The sequence below is a fragment of the Oncorhynchus mykiss genome, chromosome 13, assembly GCF_057628025.1.
Source record: "Oncorhynchus mykiss isolate SJ-2025 chromosome 13, ASM5762802v1, whole genome shotgun sequence".
Lineage (NCBI taxonomy): Eukaryota > Metazoa > Chordata > Actinopteri > Salmoniformes > Salmonidae > Oncorhynchus > Oncorhynchus mykiss.
In genome coordinates this window covers 49,055,239-49,069,906 of record NC_143034.1, presented here as the reverse complement: position 1 = coordinate 49,069,906, position 14,668 = coordinate 49,055,239, and the positions used below count along the sequence as shown (strand labels likewise).

At 40.8% G+C, this 14,668-nt stretch overlaps 1 protein-coding gene across 1 annotated transcript in view; it reads right to left on the bottom strand.

The window, feature by feature from the left end:
- LOC110486329 (BAI1-associated protein 3-like) overlaps window positions 1-4,843 on the bottom strand; it is a 37,395-nt gene extending 32,552 nt beyond the window's left edge. Inside the window, exon 1 of the mRNA XM_036941042.2 lies at window positions 4,581-4,843. The gene's annotated coding sequence lies outside the window, so the exon portion shown is untranslated. The remainder of the gene's footprint in view (window positions 1-4,580) is intronic.
- Between the last annotated feature and the right edge of the window lie 9,825 nt (window positions 4,844-14,668).

Here is a 14,668-nt window from a genome sequence, read left to right as displayed (position 1 = left end):
AATACTTTGTTATATACCCTTTGTTGGCAATGACAGAGGTCAAACGTTTTCTGTAAGTCTTCACAAGGTTTTCACACACTGTTGCTGGAATTTTGGCCCATTCCTCCATGCAGATTCCCTCTAGAGCAGTGATGTTTTGGGGCTGTTGCTGAGCAACACGGACTGCGATCTGGAGACTGGCTAGGCCACTCCAGGACCTTGAAATGCTTCTTACGAAGCCCCTCCTTCATTGCCCGGGCGGTGTTTTTGGGATCATTGTCATGCTGAAAGACCCAGCCATGTTTCATCTTCAATGCCCTTGCTGATGGAAGGAGGTTTTCACTCAAAATCTCACGATACATGGCCCCATTCATTCTTTCCATTACATGGATCAGTCGTCCTGGTCCCTTTGCAGAAAAACAGCCCCAAAGCATGATGTTTCCACCCCCATGCTTCACAGTAGGTATGGTGTTCTTTGGATGCAACTCAGCATTCTTTGTCCTCAAACATGACGAGTTGAGTTTTTACCAAAAAGTTATATTTTGGTTTCATCTGACCATATGACATTCTCCCAATCTTCTTCTGGATCATCCAAATGCTCTCTAGCAAACTTCAGATGGGCCTGGACATGTACTGGCTTAAGCAGGGGGACACATCTGGCACTGCAGGATTTGAGTCCCTGGCGGCATAGTGTGTTACTGATGGTAGGCTTTGTTACTTTGGTCCCAGCTCTCTGCAGGTCATTCACTAGGTCCCCCCGTGTGGTTCTGGGATTTTTGCTCACCGTTCCTGTGATCATTTTGACCCCACGGGGTGAGATCTTGCGTGGGGCCCCAGATCGAGCAAGATTATCAGTGGTCTTGTATGTCTTCCATTGTGGGAGTTAATTGCTCCCACAGTTGATTTCTTCAAACCAAGCTGCTTACCTATTGCAGATTCAGTCATCCCAGCCTGGTGCAGGTCTACAATTTTGTTTCTGGTGTCCTTTGACAGCTCTTTGGTCTTGGCCATTAATACAGGTAACGAGTGGAGGACAGAGGAGCCTCTTAAAGAAGAAGTTACAGGTCTGTGAGAGCCAGAAATCTTGCTTGTTTGTAGGTGACCAAATACTTATTTTCCACCATAATTTGCAAATAAATTCATTAAAAATCCTACAATGTGATTTTCTGGATTTTTTCCCCCTAATTTTGTCTGTCATAGTTGAATTGTACCTATGATGAAAATTACAGGCCTCTCTCATCTTTTTAAGTGGGAGAACTTGCACAATTGGTGGCTGACTAAATCCTTTTTTGCCCCACTGTATGTCCAACACAAACATAACAGCCATACTAGAGTCCTGGGCATTGTGACATGGCAGACAGAACATGTTGGGCTGGGAGCTCCACATCAAACCTTTAAGGCTCTTGTTGAACATGGAGAGAAAATTCCTCACATGGAATGGGGAGACATAGCTACAGTATCATTGGGATCTGTGTGCATGTCTAGATAGATAAGGGCTCTGATCCCCTCTAGGCTTTGGCAGAACCACCCGATGACAATCAGAGGTTCCACGGTAGCAGCTTATTCTCAGTAGCCCCTGCACAGCCAATGAGCCAATCTGATAGGTTGATCAGCGGGCGCTCAATTCAGGATTGACATAAGACTGACACTTTGCATCTGAGATCGATAGGCAGTGAATATTTGTCAGTGTTGGTGGGATTGAGTCTGGGAGCTGTTTAACAGCATGGGTAAAGTCTTTCTGTGCTAGTTAGGCTATACAAAGCCACAATCTGGCAACACAGCAGAAACTACTTAGAGATCCACATGAACAAGGGCATACTGCAGGGAGCAACAATTCTCTATTCAATGAGAATTCACTTTTATGACTATTCTCTGAATACACTGGGTACATGCAATGCATTACATGATATGTAAAACAATACAGACTGGTTATGTTATGTAGATAAGGAAGGTCTCCTCTCTATTCTACTCAACTCAACTCTCAATACAAACACAACCTCAAACACAACACAATATCAACCATGGTGACTATGACAGGATATATTATATTATATGAAAGGTTGCATGATGGTGAGGGTAAATGCTTATGAGCTCGATCCTTTACAAAACCATGATCCTGTGTGAAGGGACAAATGAATGATTCACAGCGTGTTCGTCTCTCTTTAGAAAAAAGGACCGGGGAACCCTTCAACCAACATAATACGACCTGGATCCGTAGACTCATAGTCATACGTAGTCCTACTATAAGGGCCAAATTGACATATGGACACATCGAAATGAAGTTACCTTCTCACTCCACCTTTTCACAAGTTGCTCTTTTGGGTATTTAAGGAGAGAGAGAGAGGGGTGCGGGGAATAGACAGTGTTAGCCAGTGTTTTTTATAGCACCAGTAGTGCTGAGAGTGTGACTCATAGGGCTAAGCTCTAGAATCAAGTAGCCTCTAACCTGCAGCATCTAAATTAGAGGTTTTAGAGGCTCAAAAGTAGCCACTAACCTGCAGCCTCTAAAGTAGAGTCTTTAGAGGCTCTAAAGTAGTCTCTAAAGCTTTGAGGGAAGAAACTGTACCACACAGACAGATTTAAACCGTCAATCAATAAGAGAATGGATTTTTTTTTATAGCCATAGATGTAACCATAGATGTGGGAACAACCATTCAAGTGACTGATTGTGTTTAGAATGATATCTCTGCGACAGCGATTTCTAATCAACCGTTGTTTTTTCATATCTCAAACTGAAGTGACCGTTACAGAACCAAGCAATCAGACAATCACATGTCACAATACATTAGGCATATCCCAAAAATAACAGCACTATCAAACTGTGTGCTAATGTTACTCTCAATACAGCACTGTAAATGCACTGTGCAGACATAACATGACTATTCTGTAATTGTTCTCTTTGTATAAGATTGAGAGACCTATTTTCTCAAGAGAACTCAAGGGGGACTTCTAAGAATTGTGTGAAACAAAATGGTAAAAGAAAATCGGATTCAGAGTTTTCTGTCTTCTGGGACATTACGATGTGTGTCCAGAGGCACATTTTGTTAAATTATTTTGATTAGCGTAATATGATGCAGGATTAATTACAGGCTATGAGGCTACTCATGTAGGAGAGGCAAAATTCAGTGGAGGAAATAATATTTTCTTCACTGAATGCATCCACTTGGTACATGATGATGAAATGTAATTCCTTATTAAAACTCTAAGTGATTACTTTCTAGGTGCCGTGGAAATACAACAACACCTGTCTGAGTTATTTGTCTCCTTAAGATACTTAATGAGCTCCTTCTAAGTGAACACTTAGGACCCCGCTTGTTTTTGTTTACCTCTAAAGAGCTTCATTAAAAAAGGAAATCATATTCCTGCAATCTGCATAACAGTCATACACCTCTCTGGCACATGCAAATCGTCTGAGTGCAGAGTGTATTGCCACAAAGACCAGACTGATTATGCATCAAACCTCATCATTGAAATGCACAAATGAGGGCCAATATCGCACAATTATTGGAGAGAGACCATCGGTACTTTCAGAAGTATTGTTAAAAGTTAAAAGGGAGGTTACCAGGAGTGATTGCTATAACGAACACACCAACCATCCCTACGTCAGGTTAGTCAGTTTCCAAGACAACTGCATGATATATACATAAGACAGGTTCTCTTGGCGAATACATCCCTCATGCAGAAAACTGTGCTTCATGACAATTTTGTAGGACTGGATGATTGGGGGAAAGTATGCTCTACAAAGGATTCTAATTGTGCAGTAATGGAGATTTGTTGAAAGCACTATAAGTGTAACTATGCAGTTATTATCAATTCACACATCTAGCCTTTAAGTGAAAATAATAATTGACATACATACTTCTGTATTTAAAAAAAAATGTGTGCGCTTCTCTGCCTGTCTGTTTCTTAAATTATTTCCACATACCAAATAAGAGTTTCAGTTCAGCAAGGTTGGGTTGCCTTGACCAATGTAGGGAACAGGTTGCAGCTTTTCTAAACGTATCATTGACATGAACAACTAAGATGGAACAATAGGATGAAATCCTTTGAAAGATCACATGCAGAGTGCATGTTAGAGAACACAAGATCCTCTGAAAGATAGTGCGTACCATTAGACAACATCTTGTTGAGGAAATGAAATCACCTGTTCGTACTTTTTTTCTGGTCAATAATCAACCAACAGATCAACCAAAAGCATAATGAATAACTAGGATTTCATTTTAAAACCGAAATTAATATTACTGGATTCTGAGGGGATGGATAAACAACTTTTTCATAGAATAATAAACTTAAAGGGGGACTAGCAGCTAAGTGACAACAAAACGACATTCATACACATAAGATTTACCATGGCATAAAATATGTATCTGTCAACTTTTTAAAATATTCGTTGATTATGCACGCAAGTTGGTTACAATTAAATTCAACAGGTATGGAAGCAATGAAATGTCCCCTCCAAAATGTTCACATATTGAAACAGAATACAATCAATAATGCAAAGTGCTCTTTTCATCTTTAAAACAAACAGACATGGAATAGAGATGGTATACGCGCAACTAAATAAAGTTGAAATGCTGTAGATAAAGAAAAATAATGCTCACCTGTAGCTTTCTCATTCACAGTTGCGATGTGCGTATGTTTTTGCTTGCGTCTCTGAGTTCCTGTTTTGGCACAACAAAATCGACGGAAAATAGGTGTTTGTCTCTTTAAGATAGTAGATAGTCATCGGCCGCAATAAACGTTAATTTATTTTATTTGATCACAGACAAACGCTCTCATTTTTCCTGGAGATGTTTTCTTCTTCACTCATGCTATACCGGTGGTCTCCATATATAGTCACAGGAAGTGAAGGCACACTTTCCCCGCCTCGGGCTGTTGCGGAGGGATGTAAGAAATACACTGTGAAGAAGAGGGTAGATCTACCTGTCACATTTAGCTAGCTATACCTGTGTCTTCTGTCATAATCATCTGCTATAGCTTCAAAATTACACAGTAATAAAGGATATTTGTGTTCAGCCAACTACACCAGCATTAACACAACGGGTTATTGTTGATTTGGTACAGGGAACAGTTGATGGAATATGTACCTGAAGTCAAACATTATCAAGTCAACCTGTAAACGGGCCAGATTTGGCCTGCAAGTTTTATTATTAGACATAAAAGACTGTAAAACACCATGAAACCAACGGCAAGTGATTTAAATGTTGGAAATCTGTTCCCAAGTATTCCCACGCGTAATACAGAGAAACATGTAACTATACACAGATGTAAGCAAGGTTTGAAATTATTGTTTAAGTCAAATATTGTATCTGTTTGGGCTTCTTGGTGTCAATTTGCGGTCTAAAAATGATTTATAATTATCTTCCTGCCCCCCGACCATCAGCTCATGAAAAATAACTGACCCCCGACTTAATATAGTGGATGATCCTTTCTGTGAATGATGGAAATTATAAATAATAGGCTATAACATGACAACAGGTATTTAGGTGGAGCTGTCTGCCTCCCAACCAGATCCAAAATATACAAATTGTAGTAAAAGCTTACAAGACTCATGATATTGAAATAAATGTGTACCTTAACTGAGTGAAGATGCCAAATAGACATTTATGGTATTTGTATTAAGGTCTAACACAGTGATTAACTTACAGGCTTGACATTTCTCAAGCTTGCTCCTTGTACTGAGGCTACTGAGAAGAGGTGAGATCCTACAGAATTATACTGAAGACATTAATTAAAAGCATTGGGAGAAATATAATTGACTGTGAGTTTGTTCCCTCATAACCGAACAATGAGTCAGGCAGAAAAAAGAGGGTTTTGAAATGTATCACGGAAATAGCATGACACAAGGTAGGCTCAGCGATGTCCACACTATCTATGGAATAAAAATCTATCTTTCAGGTACACCAGACAATCTGACCTTAATGGCAATGTACTGTTATAATCTCCAACCGGCACAGCCAAAAGAGGACTGGCCACCCCTCAGAGCCTGGTTCCTCTCTAGGTTTCTTCCTAGATTCCTGCCTTTCTAGGGAAATGTTCCTAGCCACCGTGCTTCTATATCTGCATTGCTTGCTGTTTTAGGCTGGGTTTCTGTATAAGCACTTTGTGACATCTGCTAATGTAAAGGGCTTTTTTATTTTACTAGGCAAGTCAGTTAAGAACAAATTCTTATTTTCATTGACGGCCTAGGAACAGTGGGTTAACTGCCTGTTCAGGGGCAGAATGACAGACTTGTACCTTGTCAGCTCAGGGATTTGAACTTGCAACCTTCCAGTTACTAGCCCAACGATCTAACCACTAGGCTACCCTGCCGCCCCATCTGCTATAGCTTCAATACATGTGATTGATTGACAACAATTGTGTGGTGCGAAAGAGAGACAAGAATCAGAAGCATGTTTGAAATAACTCCTAGGTCTCGCAAAAACATGTTTCAAATTGTCTATCGATTGGTTCAATAGTTCATTTTACACATCCTAGCATAGACCACTGGGAATGAAGCTGGTCATGAGGGTCAGACTGAAGACGACCTACAATCACTCTGAATGGCTGTCACTCAGGGGATCAGAGGTTCCAACCCCCAATGGGATGTAATATTGAGTGACATGGAAATGTACTTGCTTACAAATATATATTATATATATATATATAGATATAATATATACAGTGCCTTGCGAAAGTATTCGGCCCCCTTGAACTTTGCGACCTTTTGCCACATTTCAGGCTTCAAACATAAAGATATAAAACTGTATTTTTTTGTGAAGAATCAACAACAAGTGGGACACATGAAGTGGAACGACATTTATTGGATATTTCAAACTTTTTTAACAAATCAAACACTGAAAAATTGGGCGTGCAAAATTATTCAGCCCCTATACTTTCAGTGCAGCAAACTCTCTCCAGAGGTTCAGTGAGGATCTCTGAATGATCCAATGTTGACCTAAATGACTAATGATGATAAATACAATCCACCTGTGTGTAATCAAGTCTCCGTATAAATGCACCTGCACTGTGATAGTCTCAGAGGTCCGTTAAAAGCGCAGAGAGCATCATGAAGAACAAGGAACACACCGGGCAGGTCCGAGATACTGTTGTGAAGAAGTTTAAAGCCGGATTTGGATACAAAAAGATTTCCCAAGCTTTAAACATCCCAAGGAGCACTGTGCAAGCGATAATATTGAAATGGAAGGAGTATCAGACCACTGCAAATCTACCAAGACCTGGCCGTCCCTCTAAACTTTCAGCTCATACAAGGAGAAGACTGATCAGAGATGCAGCCAAGAGGCCCATGATCACTCTGGATGAACTGCAGAGATCTACAGCTGAGGTGGGAGACTCTGTCCATAGGACAACAATCAGTCGTATATTGCACAAATCTGGCCTTTATGGAAGAGTGGCAAGAAGAAAGCCATTTCTTAAAGATATCCATAAAAAGTGTTGTTTAAAGTTTGCCACAGGCCACCTGGGAGACACACCAAACGTGGAAGAAGGTGCTCTGGTCAGATGAAACCAAAATTGAACTTTTTGGCAACAATGCAAAACGTTATGTTTGGCGTAAAAGCAACACAGCTGAACACACCATCCCCACTGTCAAACATGGTGGTGGCAGCATCATGGTTTGGGCCTGATTTTCTTCAGCAGGGACAGGGAAGATGGTTAAAATTGATGGGAAGATGGATGGAGCCAAATACAGGACCATTCTGGAAGAAAACCTGATGGAGTCTGCAAAAGACCTGAGACTGGGACAAAGATTTGTCTTCCAACAAGACAATGATCCAAAACATAAAGCAAAATCTACAATGGAATGGTTAAAAAATAAACATATCCAGGTGTTAGAATGGCCAAGTCAAAGTCCAGACCTGAATCCAATCGAGAATCTGTGGAAAGAACTGAAAACTGCTGTTCACAAATGCTCTCCATCCAACCTCACTGAGCTCGAGCTGTTTTGCAAGGAGGAATGGGAAAAAATGTCAGTCTCTCGATGTGCAAAACTGATAGAGACATACCCCAAGCGACTTACAGCTGTAATCGCAGCAAAAGGTGGCGCTACAAAGTATTAACTTAAGGGGGCTGAATAATTTTGCACGCCCAATTTTTCAGTTTTTGATTTGTTAAAAAAGTTTGAAATATCCAATAAATGTCGTTCCACTTCATGATTGTGTCCCACTTGTTGTTGATTCTTCACAAAAAAATACAGTTTTATATCTTTATGTTTGAAGCCTGAAATGTGGCAAAAGGTCGCAAAGTTCAAGGGGGCCGAATACTTTCGCAAGGCACTGTAGATATAATATATATATATATATATATACAGTGGGGCAAAAAAGTATTTAGTCAGCCAACAATTGTGCAAGTTCTTCCACTTAAAAAGATGACAGAGGCCTGTAATTTTCATCATAGCTACACTTCAACTATGACAGACAAAATTACAAAAAAAATCCAGAAAATCACATTGCACAATTGGTGGCTGACTAAATACTTTTTTGCCCCACTGTATATATCTAATTTACAGCCAAGATAAAGCAAAGCAGTGCGACAAAAACAACAACACAGTTACACAAACAAACGTACATTCAATAACACAATAGAAACATCTATGTACATGGTGTGCAAATGTAGATGAGCAGGGAGGTAAGGCAATAAATAGGCCATGGAGGCTAAATAATTACAATTTAGCATTAACACTGGAGTGACAGATGTGCAGATGATGATGTGCACGTAAAGACACGGGTGCAAAAGAGCAAGAGGATAAGTAACAATATAGGGATGTGGTAGTTGGGTGTGCTATTTACAGATGGGCTGTGTACAGGTACAGTGATTGGTAAGCTGCTCTGACAGCTGATGCTTAACGTTAGAGAGGGAGATATAAGACTCCAGCTTCAGTGATTTTTGTAATTCGTTCCAGTCATTGGCAGCAGAGAACTGGAAGGAAAGGCAGCCAAAGGGAGTGTTGGCTTTGGGGGTGACCAGTGAAATATACTTGCTGGAGCACGTGCTACGGGTTACGGGTGGGTGTTGCTATGGTGACCAGTGAGCTGAGATAAAGGCAGGGCTTTACATAGCATAGACTTATAGATGACCTGGAGCCAGTGGGTTTGGCGACAAATATGTAGTGAGGGCCAGCCAAAGAGAGCATACAGGTCGCAGTGGTGGGTAGTATATGGGGCTTTGGTGACAATACAGATGGCACTGTGATAGACTACATCCAGTTTGCTGAGTAGAGTGTTTGAGGCTATTTTGTAAATGACATCTCCGAAGTCAAGGATCAGTAGTCAGTTTTATGAGGGTATGTTTGGCAGCATGAGTGAGCATTCTAGATTTAATTTTGGATTGGAGATGCTTAATGTGAGTCTGGATGGAGAGTTTACAGTCTAACCAGACACCTAGCTATTTGTAGTTGTCCACATATTCTAAGTCAGAACCGTCCAGAGTAGTGAAGCTAGACAGGCGGGAGGGTGCAAGCAGCAATCGGTTGAAGAGCATGCACATAGTTTCATTTGCATTTAAAAGCATTTGGAGGCCTCGGAAGTAGTGTTTTATGGCATTGAAGCTTGTTTTGGAGGTTGGTTAGCACAGTGTCCAAAGAAGGGCCAGATGTATACAGAATGGTGTTGTCTGAGTAGAGGTGTATCAGAGAATCACCAGCAGCAAGAGCGACATCATTGATAAATACAGAGAAAAGAGTCGGCCCGAGAATTGAACCCTGTGGCACCCCCATAGAGACTGCCAGAGGTCCGGACAACCGGCTCTCCAATTTGACACACTGAACTCTATCTGAGAAGTAGTTGGTGAACCAGGCGAGGCAGTCATTTGAGAAGCCAAGGCTAATGAGTCTGGCGATAAGAATGTGGTGATTGACAGAGTTGAAAGCCAGGTCGATGAAGACGGCTGCACAGTACTGCACAGTACTTATCGATGGCAGTTATGATATCGTTTAGGACCTTGAGCATGGCTGAGGTGCACCCATGACTAGCTCGGAAACCAGATTGCATAGTGGAGAAGGTACGGTAGGATTCAAAATGGTCGGTGATCTGTTTGTTCATTTGGCTTTCGAAGATTTTAGAAAGGCAGGGCAGGATGGATATAGGTCTATAACAGTTTGGGTCTAGAGTGTCTCCCCCTTTGAAGAGGGGGATGGCCGCGGCAGCTTTCCAATCTTTGGGGATCTCAGATGATACGAAAGATAGGTTGACTAGGCTAGTAATAGTTGCAACAATTTCCACTGATAATTTTAGAAAGAGAGGGTCCAGATTATCAATCCCAGCTGATTTGTAGGGATCCAGATTTGGGGGGGGGGGGCTTGGGCAAGTTGCTGCAGTGGGTGCTGAGATGTTGGCCGGGGCATGGCCAGCCGTAGAAAAATGCTTATTGAAATTATCGATTATCGTAAATGACAATGTTTCAGAGCAGTGAGCAGCTGGGAGGAGGTGCCTTATTCTCCATGGACTTTACAGTGTCCCAAAACTTTTTGGAATTAGTGCTACCGGATGCAAACTTCAATCCTTCCTCACACAATTACATTTTACATTTATCCAGAGCATACATTTTCATTTTTCATACTGGTCCCCGTGGGAATCGAACCCACAACCATCGCCGCAGGAAGACGACTGAGCCAACGGGACCCAATGCCAGGCATTGATCTGTATGAGCTGTTAACTCAGAATGTGTGAACTCTGAATTGGCGTGAACTTTGAATCTCCTATACCCAATGCTTAACGCTTAATTGGCCCACAAGGTAGAAAAGGCTTCCTGCTTGGGTGATGTCTTTTCCCCCCAACTCAGTTTAGCATAGTCGATAGCCACACGCTGTTAGCTACTTGGCTAATTAATAAAAGGAAAATTCCATGTAAAACACATCATAGTATGACACTTTCTGTATTTTGAAAGTCAGTGGTGGAAGAAGTATTCAATTGTCATACTTGAGTAAAAGTAAACATACCTTAATAGAAAATTACTCACATAAAAGTGAAAGTCACCCAGTAAAATAGTTCTTGAATAAAATACTAAAAGTATCTGGTTTTAAATGTACTTAAGTACAGTGATGGAAAAAGTACACAATTGTCATACTTGAGTAAAAGTAAATGTTATACATCAAATTCCTTATATTAAGCAAACCAGACTGCACACATTTTTTTTTTTTACAGATAGACAGGGGCACACTCCAACAGTCATAGATCATTTACAAACGCAGTATTTGTGTTTAGTGAATCCGCTAGATCAGAGGCAGTACGGATGACGACGCGTTATATTGATAGGTGCATGAATTGGACCATAATGCTGTCCTGCCTGAGCATTTGAAATGTAACAAGTACTTTCGGTGTCAGGGACAATGTATGGGAGTAAGTACAAATTTTGTTTAGGAATGTTGTCAAAAATATAAATAGTAAAGTAGATACCCTCCAAAAATAGTTAAGTAGTACATTAAAGTATTTTTACTTAAGTACTTTACACCACTGATGAAAGTTATATATCTTGCAAACTCGATTGCTGACAAGCAAAACATTTTGGTATCAATAGTGGACTAACCTGGAGCGCTGGAATTCTCTTCCGATTTCATGGTTAGGTAGAATATCCCTCTTGAAAATTAATGTTTTACCTAGACTACTTAACCCAATCCAAATCATCCCGGTCTTATTTTCCAATAAAGTAAGAAAATATTTAAATGGCTGGTTAAGTTCCTTTATATGTAGTAAACGCAAGCCAAGAGTTAAGATGGCAATATTGCAGCTGCCAGGTTCTATAGGGCTCTTATATCTGCCCAATATGAGGTTTTATAAGTGGTGTGCCCAATTAAGGCATATTACTGACTGGATAACAAGTGATGACTCCTCTATTTGGTTAGATATTGAGACTTCTTTTTAAAAACACCCCTTGCAGGATCTTTTATTTTTCAGAAGCTTCCAATCTATAAAAGATAGCTGCAATAATCCCATTACACATAATACACTCAAAGCATGGAGATCAGTTCAACGTTTTGAGGGAAGGTCCAAACTAACCTCTGCTCTTACAGTGACTCTTAACAACCCTGATTTTGTAACAGGATTGCTGGATGTTGGCTTTAACCTTTGGCTTAATAAGGGCATAGGCAGACTAAATGATTTATTAGCTGACAAGATTCTAATGTCATTGGAGCAGATGGTTGAGAAATATCAGCTCCTAAATCAAATCAAAATCAAATCAAATGTATTTATATAGCCCTTCGTACATCAGCTAATATCTCAAAGTGCTGTACAGAAACCCAGCCTAAAACCCCAAACAGCAAGCAATGCAGGTGTAGAAGCAGGAAAAGCAGGAAAAGTCTGTTTTATGCTCATTTTATGATGCTTTAAGGCCCTTTTCTACTGTAGACACACAAGGTGTCAAGCCAGTGTGGGAGAATGAACTGTCTGTTACTATTCGACGAGGAGATGTGGGAGTACATTTGGAGATATGCATGTTTTTTTCCCAAATTACAAAAGGTACTGTTCTAATGTCTTTCAAGAAATTGAACAAATTCTAGGGGTTGACCTAGAATTGGTCCTGGTTTCTTTGCTGTTAGGTCTCCCTAGTAGGCATGTTACTTCTGTGGGTAAGAGAAGGTTGTAAAACATCCTTACCTTCGCAGAGAGGAAAAACATCCTCTTACAGTGGATTGCTGACAAGGTCCCATCTTTTAAAGGTTGGCATAAGATACTATTTCAATGGGTTCCATTGGAATATTTGACATGTACATCACATTCTAAAACAGATCAGTTGTACAAAGTGTGGTAACCTTACAAGAATTACTAATAACCTGATTTATCAGCTATCATTGCTGCAAGGATTCTCTTAGAATGGTTGTTTACTTGTCTCATGATTACAATGTGAATTCCATGTAATTGGGGCTAATTCCTTTATTTAAACCAAGCTTTAGTGTTTAATTTCCATTTTTTGTTCGTTTTTTATTCTTATTTTATATTTCTGTTGTATCTCTTAATATGGAAGAAAACTTACAATAAATGAAACAAATACCAAAAGATAGTTTTTGAGTGGTATTTTGGCTCTAGCCTAATATGGGAAGGGCTGCTACTAAACCAGACTTTGGCTCAGAAAAGACCATAGCTGGCTTCCTCCTTGTGAACCTACTGCCAGTACTGCCACCAATACTGCCCGCATTAATTTTATTAATGTTATTTGATGGTGGGCTGTATGGTGTACTGTTATGAATAGGCTGCAGGATATAAAATCCCATAATAGGGTGATACATGCTACACCCATCTAAGGACTGGCTCTCTCTTTCCTAACTTTTGACAGGTTTTCAGATCAGAAGCTTTTTCCCTCTGGATTGTGGAGGCTATTTTGCCTGCTTATTCAAATGCTGTCCAAGAGTCCCCGCAGGGGTTCTGAGTCACAGAATGGCTGTTACCACCTCCTGGGCACTGCTCAGAGGTGATCTGTTGAGGGCATCTGTGCTGCAACCGTCTGGGCATCCATGCACACATTGTGGGGTTTTGTAATTGGATTATTACAGACTTTTAACTAGTGTACGGGGCCCCAAGCCTCTGTAAGGTCTCTCCTGTGCCTTGAGATGCCGCATTACTCAGTGTGATTGTAAATCGCCTTCAGCCTGAGTTACATGTATTACATGTTACTCCCCTCAGCCAGGAAACCAAGATTTCATATTGTAATCAGACGTTTTACAATAGGCCCACAATGACTCTTTTAGAGAAGTGATAAACTACATGAGAATATTGTCAGCAAGGAAAATGTGTTTTTCTTTCACACACAACAACACGATGGCAACTTGAGAGGGTCAATTCCCAATTCCCATGAACCAGCATGGAGGAAGTGAAAGGCACCATCACCAACAACCCTTCCCTGTCAGATACTACACATCGCTCTCTCCCTCTCTTTCGCGCACACATATTAATTAAGCGGCTGCTGGGGTTAGGTGCCTCTCCACATGCAGCAATTATTCTACACACAGCCAGTGAAGAAAAAGCTCCAGTCAGGCACCATTTCATGGCACAGGGATGGACACTTCCCAAATCGAACCACTTAGTGCCAGCGGAAAAGCCAAGGCGCAACAGGATCTTGTGATTAGGCTGTTCACATCCATTGATCTGCTGAAGGAAAGGCGATTCAAGGGCACTTTTAATTGACTTCAGTTATGTGGACGGAATTATACTGAACGACAATATAAACGCAGCATGCAAAGTGTTGGTACCTTGTTTCATGAGCTGAAATAAAACATTCCAGAAATGTTCCATACCCACAAAAACCTTATCTCTCTCAAATCTTTTTCACAATTTTGTTTACATCCCTGTTAGTGAGCATTTATCCTTTGCCAAGATAATCCATCCACCTGACTGGTGTGGCATATCAAGAAGCTGATTAAACAGCATGGTCATTACACAGGTGCAGCTTGTGCTGGGGACAATAAAAGGCCACTCTAAAATGTGCAGTTTTGCCACACAACACAATGCCACAGATATCTCAAGTTTTGAGGGAGCGTGCAACTGGCATGCTAACTGCAGGAATGTCCACCAGAGCTGTCGCCAGATAATTAAATGTTAATTTCTCTACCATAAGCTGCCTCCAACATCGTTTTAGAGAATTTGGCAGTGCGTCCAACCCGGCCTCACAACCGCAGACCCCGTGTAACCACGCTAGCCCAGAATCTCCACATCTGGCTTCTTCACCTGTGGGATTGTCTGAGACCAGCCACTCAGCTGAT